We start from the raw sequence: 9967 nt of genomic DNA, 5'->3' as shown, positions 1-9967 counted from the left end.
CCTCTTCCTCTTCCTCTTCCTCTTCCTCTTCCTCTTCCTCTTCCTCTTCTTCTTCTTCTTCTTCTTCTTCTTCTTCTTCAAAGCTAATTCTGGAGAAGATTTTTAAAAGGGCTCTTCATCATCTCATTTGAGCATTTTGTTTTCTTCTTTTCTGGGCATGCTGAAGAAATTAAAGAGCCTGCTTTCTTTCCAAAGCCAAGCATCATTGCCTTAGGGACAATTGTGGGACTGGGAGTTAGTTCTGCTGTGTCACAGAGAGAGCATGCAGAGTAAACAAGCTCGCCACCTACTCCCTCCCTGAGCAGATGACTACAGCATTCCTTCACAGCTGCCACGCCTGGGGCTGACCAGTCCGGATTCCCTGATAGCCAATCTCTAACCTTGGAAACAATGAAGTCTTGTCGCCCTTAACATACTACCTACTGACTGCAGTTTCTTCCTTGTATGGTCCTTCAGAGGTTAAGACTGCAAAATCCAGAAACAGTGGGAGATTAGAATAGTCAATCAGATCATGCTTTAAACCCATGGATATGTGTTCACTTTTTACTATTGTCATGAAAATGAGGGCTGATGATGTAAAACATTGATTGAATGTTTGCCTACTACATAGGAGTCTTTGGGCTTGATCTCTGCTACATACAAGGTATGTATATAGCAGGCCTAGTGGTACAAGCTGTCATTCCAGAACTAGGATGCTGGAATCGGGACAATCAGAAATGTAAGGACATATTCACTACAGAGAGAGTTTAAGGACAGTGAGGGTCACAGACCCTATCTGAAAAAGTAAATAAAGAAAACAAAAGTCTCTAAACTAATACCATCTGTAAAGCCAATATTTTCTAATAGGGAAAAATACATATCAAAAAGTTTCAAATTAGTGAGTTGCTTAATTGGGCATGTTTGACTAAAGACTCATTCGCAGAATGGGAATTTTATTAAAATTGCTTAATGTTAATGATGCAATGTGAAGATAATGCAGACTTTGTTTATAATGTACTAAAACAACCAAAACACAAATAAAAGTTCAACTTCAACTGTTTAAATCTCCTTTGATAGGCACTCTCTGTTTGTAAGAAAAGAGTTTAATTAGCAAGTCTTGTTTGGGGAATAGAGCAAGTGAAGCTGGAATATGAAACAAGCATGGGACACATACTTCTTTCGAATGCTTCTCTCCCAAGACAAAGAAATTGGAATGTGGAAGCAACATTTTATTTGAGGTATTTCCAGTTTCACAGGGATGAAAGGGGTTGTATGTGAATCAAGGTTCCCTTCTAAATGACTTCGAAGAATAGATGGGTAGTAGTAAACAGCTTTGGAAGATCCTCATCTCATTCTGGGACCCTGATCTCATAATCTGAACCTTTCAGGGTTAGTGTTTTTAACTCTAACATAGTTGAGCAACTATGGGACAAGTAGGCTAGTAAACTTGGGTAGTTTAACCATCATGGTTTGATGATGTCATTTTAAAAATCAACTTTGTCTTTAACCTATGAGTGTTAAAGGTGTCTAGTCTTAGGAAAGTATGTCTAGAAATGTTCATATATAAATCTTTCACACATTTGCATATATGTATATCAAGCGTCATCTATGGTCCTTTTGACAGAAGAAAGAGAAAAAGAAATCAAATTTGAATGTGACTACGGCTCTAAAGCCTAGTCACAATTAATAAGAAATTAAAAGAATGAAGTCCATGTGAGCTGACATTATGGGGATGCAGCCAGCGAACCTCAGACAATTAGAACTTTTATTGGGTAGAGAATTTTGTTTTTTAGACACATAAAAGTAGTAATAGGGAGACACTTTAATGAAAAAAACAGCTAACAGACACGGTGACCCAGTAGTGACCTTGGTTTTAGAAGTGCAGGGCTTGTGCTTGTGTGTCACGTGTGAAATATGAACAGTAATTGGTAAGGTGGAAAGACCGAATACTGGCATACAGAAAAACAGAGTTGTCCGCACAGTGATGGCTGTTCTTATAGGCTTATTAGTTCCTATAAACAGAACTTTCCACACACGATGACTGCTCTAATGTGCTTCTTAGTTCCCATAAACAATTTCCTTAACATTGGTGTATACTTGAAAATGTCTGTAATAAGAAGTTGCACAAACTCATCGAATGGTAAACTGGGATTCCTAGGAGGCCCAGAAGTGTGTTTATTTTCTTTATATCTCTATCTCCACATGGAATAGTAAAGGGTTTAAGGTGGGGGGGGGTCACAGAAATATTTGAAGAATTTACTTGTACATTCTCAAGTTGTTCTGTGAAAAGATGTTACCTGTGTTGGAAAGTAACTCTTAGACTCTTTGAAGCATGAGGCTCCTTGTTTCTTAACAAAGGTCTTTAAATACAAACTCAGACTCAGAGCTGTGAAGATGACTCAGAGCTGGTGAAGCTCCTGCCTCTAGGAATGAGGACCTACATCTAAAAGTCTAGCAGCCAAGAAAATAGCCAGATACCAGTCGCCCATGTCTGTCATTCTAGCAGAAGAAAAGTTTTCAGAGACAGACAGATCCTCAGAACTCATAGCACTCTACCAATCTGTGGTGCCTCATGCACTGAGACAGCTTGTCTCAAAAGATAAGGGACATGCCAATAGAGGAAGACCCAAGGAATCTCTCTCTTCCATATGTACAATGAACCATGTACCCATATTACATGCACACATGTAAGCACATGCTCACACACACATACACGTGAATGTACATACACTGCACTACACATGGAGAGAGGTAATAAACTTAGTATCCTAATGGTGTTAATTTTATTTATCTTCCAGCTATACCTTGATTTAAACGACACATTCAGTCTTAGTCTATGACTTATACATCACTCTTAATGACTCTTCAACATCTCAGAGTAATCCTAAAGTTATATCAACACATTTTGGCAATTTTATTTTAAACTTATCTGGAGCTTTTACGTAGATGTTCCCAACTCTCAACAACTTAATTGAATAAGCTTTGTTTAAAAATTCATTGCTAATGACACTATGACATCTGCTGATATTATAACAAATCTTTGATCTTCAAAAAACCAATCTCTGAGTTAGGGGGCAAGTTCAATCAGGCCAGTGCTTGCCACAAAAGCAGAAGGACATAATACTTGATACCCAGGATCCATGTGAAAAAACAGGCATGGTGGTATATGCCTATAATTACAGCGCTGGGCAGGAAGCCACAGGTGGAACCCTGGGATATTTCCTGGCCAGGCAGCCTAGCCTAATCAACAAGCCAAGATGATGTCTCAAAACAAGGAAGGCTCCTGAAGAATGACAGCTCAGGTTGTCCTCTGACCCCCACACACGTGTGCATGTAAACATGGGCAGCCCACACAAAGCAGTAAAACACTACAGTGGACAGGAGGTCATTCCTTTTATAGTCAACCACGCTCTCATACTGGTTCTGCTTATGAATTGGTTTTCCCACCTTATGTTATTGTCTTAAACACAGAGAGATTAAAGTGCTATGGGATAATTGACCGGCCATGTCTGTGGCTTCATTAATAATACATGATCCCAAGGCAGACTATCTCATATGTATAAAGGTTTTATACTAGACATCATTCTGACTTTGGCTTGTCCCTTCATTAAATACTCAGTTTGCTGATAGGCAGTGAGTCCTGTTATTGGTAGACCTCCAGAGTACTGGGTACTAGATGAACACCCTGGCTGGTTTTATCTATCAGCTCGAGCCATCAGAGAAGAAGGAGCCTCCGTTGAAGAAATGCCTCCATGCGATGCAACTGTAAGGCCTTTCCTTAATTAGTGATCAATGGGGTAAGGCCCAGTACATTGTGAGTGGTGCCATCTCTTGCCTGGTGGTCCTGGGTTCTAGAAGAAAGCTGTCTAGACGCAGCAATAGAAACCCTAAGACAGTGTACACTATCACTTCAGTATCTTCGCCATTGGTTTTGCTCTTAATTTACATGTGACTTAATTTACATGTGTCTTAGGCAGATTCCAAACCAGGCTAGACTTCTGACTAATCATTTGGAAAATAACCTTCATTTTGTCAAAGATTTAGTCTGAGTACTTGTTACATTATTATTACCAACATTTCTCTAGAATCCATTTTTTAAAAAAAAATTTAATTTACAACATAGCAATTACCCTTGAAATATTAAAAAGGGGAAAAATCCAAAACCCAAGAATGTGATTATGAGCTGTTCTAGCCATGAGAATTCATGATTCCCACCCACACACAAGACAAACTTTTATGAGTGTACAGTTTGTACTGTATGCTCCTGCATTTCAGTTTGTCATGCTCCAAAAATGTACTTTTTAAACTCGGAGAAGTAATTAGAAATCTCCCAATGACTAAGGCTATGTTGTGTCAGATTTCCACTGGGTGACTGCACAGCTTCTGGAAACATGTGACCCAGACCACATAAGGGCAGAAGCTTACCAGCTGTTGATGCTGCCACAGAACCTTGGGTATTAGAACTCCATCTGCTGCTGGACATCGTTCTTACTTGAAGTGTCTATTCTTCATTATAGTTTACAACACTTTATTTTTACATATATTTGGGTGTTTTTTGACAGTGGTAGTTTGATAAGACTTTTAATTGACACCACCAACTTAATATATTACAAGTAAATATACATAACGGTACAATGGGCATCTAGATGCCCAGAACCATGCCCAGTGAGGAGGTCCAGTTAGTCAAAATTGGGTGCTCTGCTCATTTAAGAATTTGTGACAGGGACTGGGAGATGACTGTGGGTTCAAGTGCCTGTTGCATATGCATAAGGACTCGATTTCAGACCCTCAGCTCCAGTGGAAATGCTGGGCATGGTGGTAGGTGCTTGTAATTCTAGTGCAGAGTAAGCAGAGGCAGGCAGATACCAGGGCATCATGGGCCACACAGTCTGGGTAAAATAACCAGTCCCAGGTTCAGCCAGACACCCAGTCTCAAATATAAATACAATGTAAGTAAATAAAGAAATGAAGAGTGATATAAGAAGCTACCTAGTGCCGACCATTGCTCTCTACAGATGCACACACACACACACACACACACACACACACACACACAGAGAGAGAGAGAGAGAGAGAGAGAGAGAGAGAGAGAGAGAGAGAGAGAGAGGGAATTTGCCACCAGAGACAATTTCTTCCTCATTCCTAGACAATGCATCCAAGACAGTGAGTTTGAACACATCTGCACAGAATAGACTCTTTGGGCGCCACATCAAAACAGAATTCAATGGGAAAGCATGTCACCAAACAGCCTATTCTGTTGATTATATTTATGAGTAGGAGTTAGGCAATATTGTTGTGTTTCTATTTTCGTCTTCCTAAAAGGATTTAAGTGAAATATCTTGGTGTATGTAAAGAACCGGCAACCTATAAGCCTTGGACATACGTGGCCGAAGGTTACCAGTCTTCTCAGGGGAAGTTGTAGAATAGAAGAATCCTTGTTATGACAGATTGTCTAGATTTTACTAGAATTCAACTTACAAATTTTCTGGAGGCTTATTTTCCATGAGTTTTTTTTTTTTTTTTTACTATGCCAGTGTATGGACAGCAATTGCCATCTTCTGAGTCAAGTGTGAAGCATAAAACAAAATTCAGTGGCAGAAGCAATGCCAGTACCAGGCACCTATGATTAAGCGGAACTGTCTGTCAGCCCTCTAGGCCTACTGGGACCAACTTCCTTTTTCTATGCTGGAAATGAATCATGATCCCTGGATAGGTTCTGTTAACTCTCTTTCAAGGATCAGTTTTTTTCCTAGCAAATTTAAAAATATGTTTTACATTTAATCTCATTTTCTAAGCATGCACTTTCATTTATGAAACAATAGAATTTTAAAAATGGATTTAGATTATAATACTCTAGCCTCCACGGCAGGTTTAACACAACATGAGAATTTTAGCTCTCAAGGGAATATAACAACATGAAAAACAGAATGCTGACTTAATAATGACAAAAAAATGTTTACTAAGATGTATTTTAAAATTGATTGTTATTTGATTAACTTTACATTAGTCCAAGTTCAAGTTTTAATTTAAAATAACCTGACATAAGGCATCATAGTGAAGCCTAGCACTTTTGCAACTACTGTTAGCTGAAGTGATCCTTGATAATCTTTGACCAATCATACTGATGCCCAAGAAAAAAGGTACAGGACATTGCTTCGGCAGCTTCATGGGCTGGACTTCGTTGGTAGCCCCCAAAGGGCACTAAGAGTATTCCAGTAATCTGTAGTCACTGACAATCCAATCCCCAGGGACTCTTCATTCAGGTGTTTTGACTCTGCTCACCCTCCCCCATGTAAACAAAGCCCTGTGACAGGGAATTTTCATAGGTAAATCGTTACCAAGTTTCCCCCTTCACTCTGGAAAGACTATATTGATAGACATTGCATTAGGTTCTATTCATAGAAACATTGTCATGTGGGTCAAAAGCCCAGTACACTGTGACAATAAAACACATTTACACTATAGAGACTGGAGTTCTAAAACTCCTTAGGACAATGTAGACTTTCTTTGGAGTGTAAACTCAAAAGTAAGAAATATTTCATTATATTTTATACAATTATGGTAGTTTGAATGCCATTGGCCCCGTAAACTTGTAGGGAGTGGCTTTGTTGGAATAGTTGTGGCCTTATTAAAGAAAATGTGTCATTGTAAGGGTGGACTTTAAGGTTTCCTACGCTTAAGACATGCCTGGTGTCTCAGAACACTTCCTGATGCCTGGAGGTCAAGATATAAGAACTCCCAGCTCCCTCTCCTGGACCATGTCTATCTGTATGATGATAATGAACTGAACCTCTGAATACTAAGCGGCCACCTCAATTATAAGAGTTACCATGGTCCTGGTGTCTCTTCGCAGCAATAGAAACCCTAAGACAATAATCTACTGTATTTCAATATATTCCAGGGCTATATTAGTAAGCAATTACCACATAGGATCAAAATGATCAGCAAGTAGTGTGTAACATGATTATTTATCCAAGAAACATCTGTGTGTCAATTACTGCTGTAGTTGGAGATTACAAGACAATGGTCTTGTCAAATTGGAGACTGGCAAACCCAATAGTCTTATGGTGTGGAAACCTTTTACGTTATATAAAATAGTTGTTGTCTGACTGAACTCAGTAGTCAAATGGAGATATCTGCGAATAATTGCCCAGCCAGCTACTATTGAGGATATTAGAAAGAAGCAAAATAAAAAAATCTCTCAAAGCAGGGACAGGTTGGATGTGCAGAAAGAGGAAAAGAAAGACTATGATGGTTGGTGAGAGACTAATAGTTAATGTTGGTGACTGAAACATTTTACTAACACATTTATTTTTCATATGCTTAAAATATTATAATGGTCAAGTTTCTAAATAAATTGTCATTTGTAAATCTTGTTTTACATGAATAGGTTGATAAAGGTAGTTGATAAATCTTTGCCTTTCAAGTAAAATATTTAGGTTTTAGCATATATAATATCAGTATATTATATTCTTTCAAATACTAAATAATTGAAGATAAAGAGGGGATTGGGGATGTAGCTAAGTTGGTAGACTGCTTCTCTTGCTTGTGTGAAGTTGGGGGATTGACCCTTATCCTCAAAGCAAAGTATGGTGGCACATGCCCATAATTCCGACTGGTTAAGGCGGGAAAGACCAGGAGATATAGGTCATCACTGAGTGCAAGGGGAGTTCAAGACCAGCCTTGGCCACCAGGGTCTTTTGTCTTGAAAATAAAATTTAAAGGAACCCAACATACTTGTGTAACTTGAACAACATGGTGTTATTTTCATTTCTACCTTGTATAACTTCTACCATTATCACTTCTGCATTAAGATTTCCTTCTATAATATTCCATCTGTAGTTCTTAGAGTTAGTTGTCATGCTATGTAAGTGGACTCTTTAGTATTATAGATTAAGGGACAAAGTTATAGGAAGTTTAGTAAATATGTTTGCAAAAGTTATTTTTGTACCCATTGTGGTGGTGCAAACCTTTAATCCTATCATTTAAGAGGGAGAGACAGGCAAATCTTTGTGAGCCCAAGACCAGTTTTGTCTACATAGTGAGTGCCAGGCCAGCCAGAGCTATATAGTGAGACACTATCCCAAAAATGAAACAGATTTTTGTGACTTTGTTCATACTAAAAGAAAATTAAGATACAATATAAATTTCAGACTGGTAGAAAATGGATGCGTATATTGTGATTAATAGAATATATATCTAAAAATAGTCATAAATAAAATATGAATATTTATGAAAATGTTAAAACTATAAATTTGCAATTAATATGATTTAATTGTGTTAATATAAGCACACACTGAAAAACAGATGATTAGGTTTTTATATATTTTGATTTTTTTTTTTTTGGTTTTCTACTTACCTGTGCTTTCTACATGTGGAGTCCAACACTTTTACAAACAGAAAAAAATATAAAATTGAGAAGTGCATTTTGAAATGCCATATTTTGGGGAATATATAGGTAGATTGTTTCTAATATCCTAAATCTACCCTTCTGATGCCTAGAGTTAAAGGATTTACTTGGATTAAAGGACTTGCAGGCTGTGTTCAATGGTAAAACCCATAGCTCCTATTAGATGTAAGACTTGTATTTAAAGTGAATCATCTTGCCATGTCTTTCCCCTGGCTCACTCCAGATGCCTCCTCATTTGGTCTGTGTGGTAAGTCAGAGGACAGTATGTACTGTACCTGAACTGGACAATTTTATTATTTGTCAGAATTTTTCCTAGTACTAGGTCATTTTGGGCAGGAATTCCTTGCCAGCTAGAGAAAGACAGAAGGAAAAGAAGAAATAATGTCCCCTACAAAGGGTGGCATTTGCAAGTTACACATGACTGTGTTATTTTAAATCAGAGAGAGCAGGCTTTGGCGGTGGCAGCCACATCTAGCCTTGGAGTATGTCGCTGGAGAGAACCAGGTATTACAGAAGCCGCAAGCAGACTGTGCAATTAGGGTTAGGCAAAGGGATTAAGTAATCCAGCAACAGTCACTCTTATATAACAGGCAGATGCTGGCCAGGGAGGGCAGCCGTAACTGAATACTATAGCGGGAACTGCAAGCGTGGCTGCAGCCAAGGGTCACTGGCTGTTCCCATTAGAAGATTAGTCTGTAGCCAGTTTACAACCCAGACAGTTTAATTCACATCAGGCTGGTATTCAAATCAGGAGCCTAGAGGCACCTTTTCTTTTTTCAGTGATAGACTAAATTGAGTTAGAAAAAGCTAGAGATGTCAAGTCTCACTTGGATTAAACTAAGATTCAGGTATACAGAGCAAGTGAGACATATAGAATACCATATAATTATATAGAAGTACCAGAACTTGATTTCCTGATCTCCAGATTTAAGGAGGAGGAGGGGAAGGAGGAGGGGGGAGGAAGGGAAGGAGGAGAGGAGAAGAATTAGAAGAGGAAGAAGAGGAAGAAGAGGAGGAAGAGGAGGAAAAGTAGTAGTAGTAGTAGTAGTAGTAGTAGTAGTAGTAGAAGAAGAAGAAGAAGAAGAAGAAGAAGAAGAAGAAGAAGAAGAAGAAGAAGAAGAAGAAGAAGAACAACAACAACAACAACAACAACAACAACAACAACAAACTACAGCCTATAGAATGGGAAAAGATCTTCACTAACCCCACATCAGACAGAGGTCTGATCTCCAACATATACAAAGAACTCAAGAAATTGATCATCAAAAGAACAAATAATCCAATAAAAAATATGGAGTACAGACCTGAACAGAGAACTCTCAACAGAAAAATCTAAAATGGCTGAAAGACACTTAGGGAAATGCTCAACATCCTTAGTTATCAGAGAAATGCAAATCAAAACAACTCTGAGATTTCATCTTACACCTGTAAGAATGGCCAAGATCAAAACGCTGATGACAACATTTGCTGGAGACGTTGTGGGGTAAAGGGAACACTTCTGCATTGCTGGTGGGAATACAAGCTGGTACAACCCCTTTGGATGTCAGTGTGTCAATTTCTCAGAAAATTAGGAAACAA

This window comes from Microtus ochrogaster, linkage group LG4 (assembly GCF_000317375.1).
Source record: "Microtus ochrogaster isolate Prairie Vole_2 linkage group LG4, MicOch1.0, whole genome shotgun sequence".
NCBI lineage: Eukaryota > Metazoa > Chordata > Mammalia > Rodentia > Cricetidae > Microtus > Microtus ochrogaster.
This window is presented reverse-complemented; position numbering follows the sequence as displayed.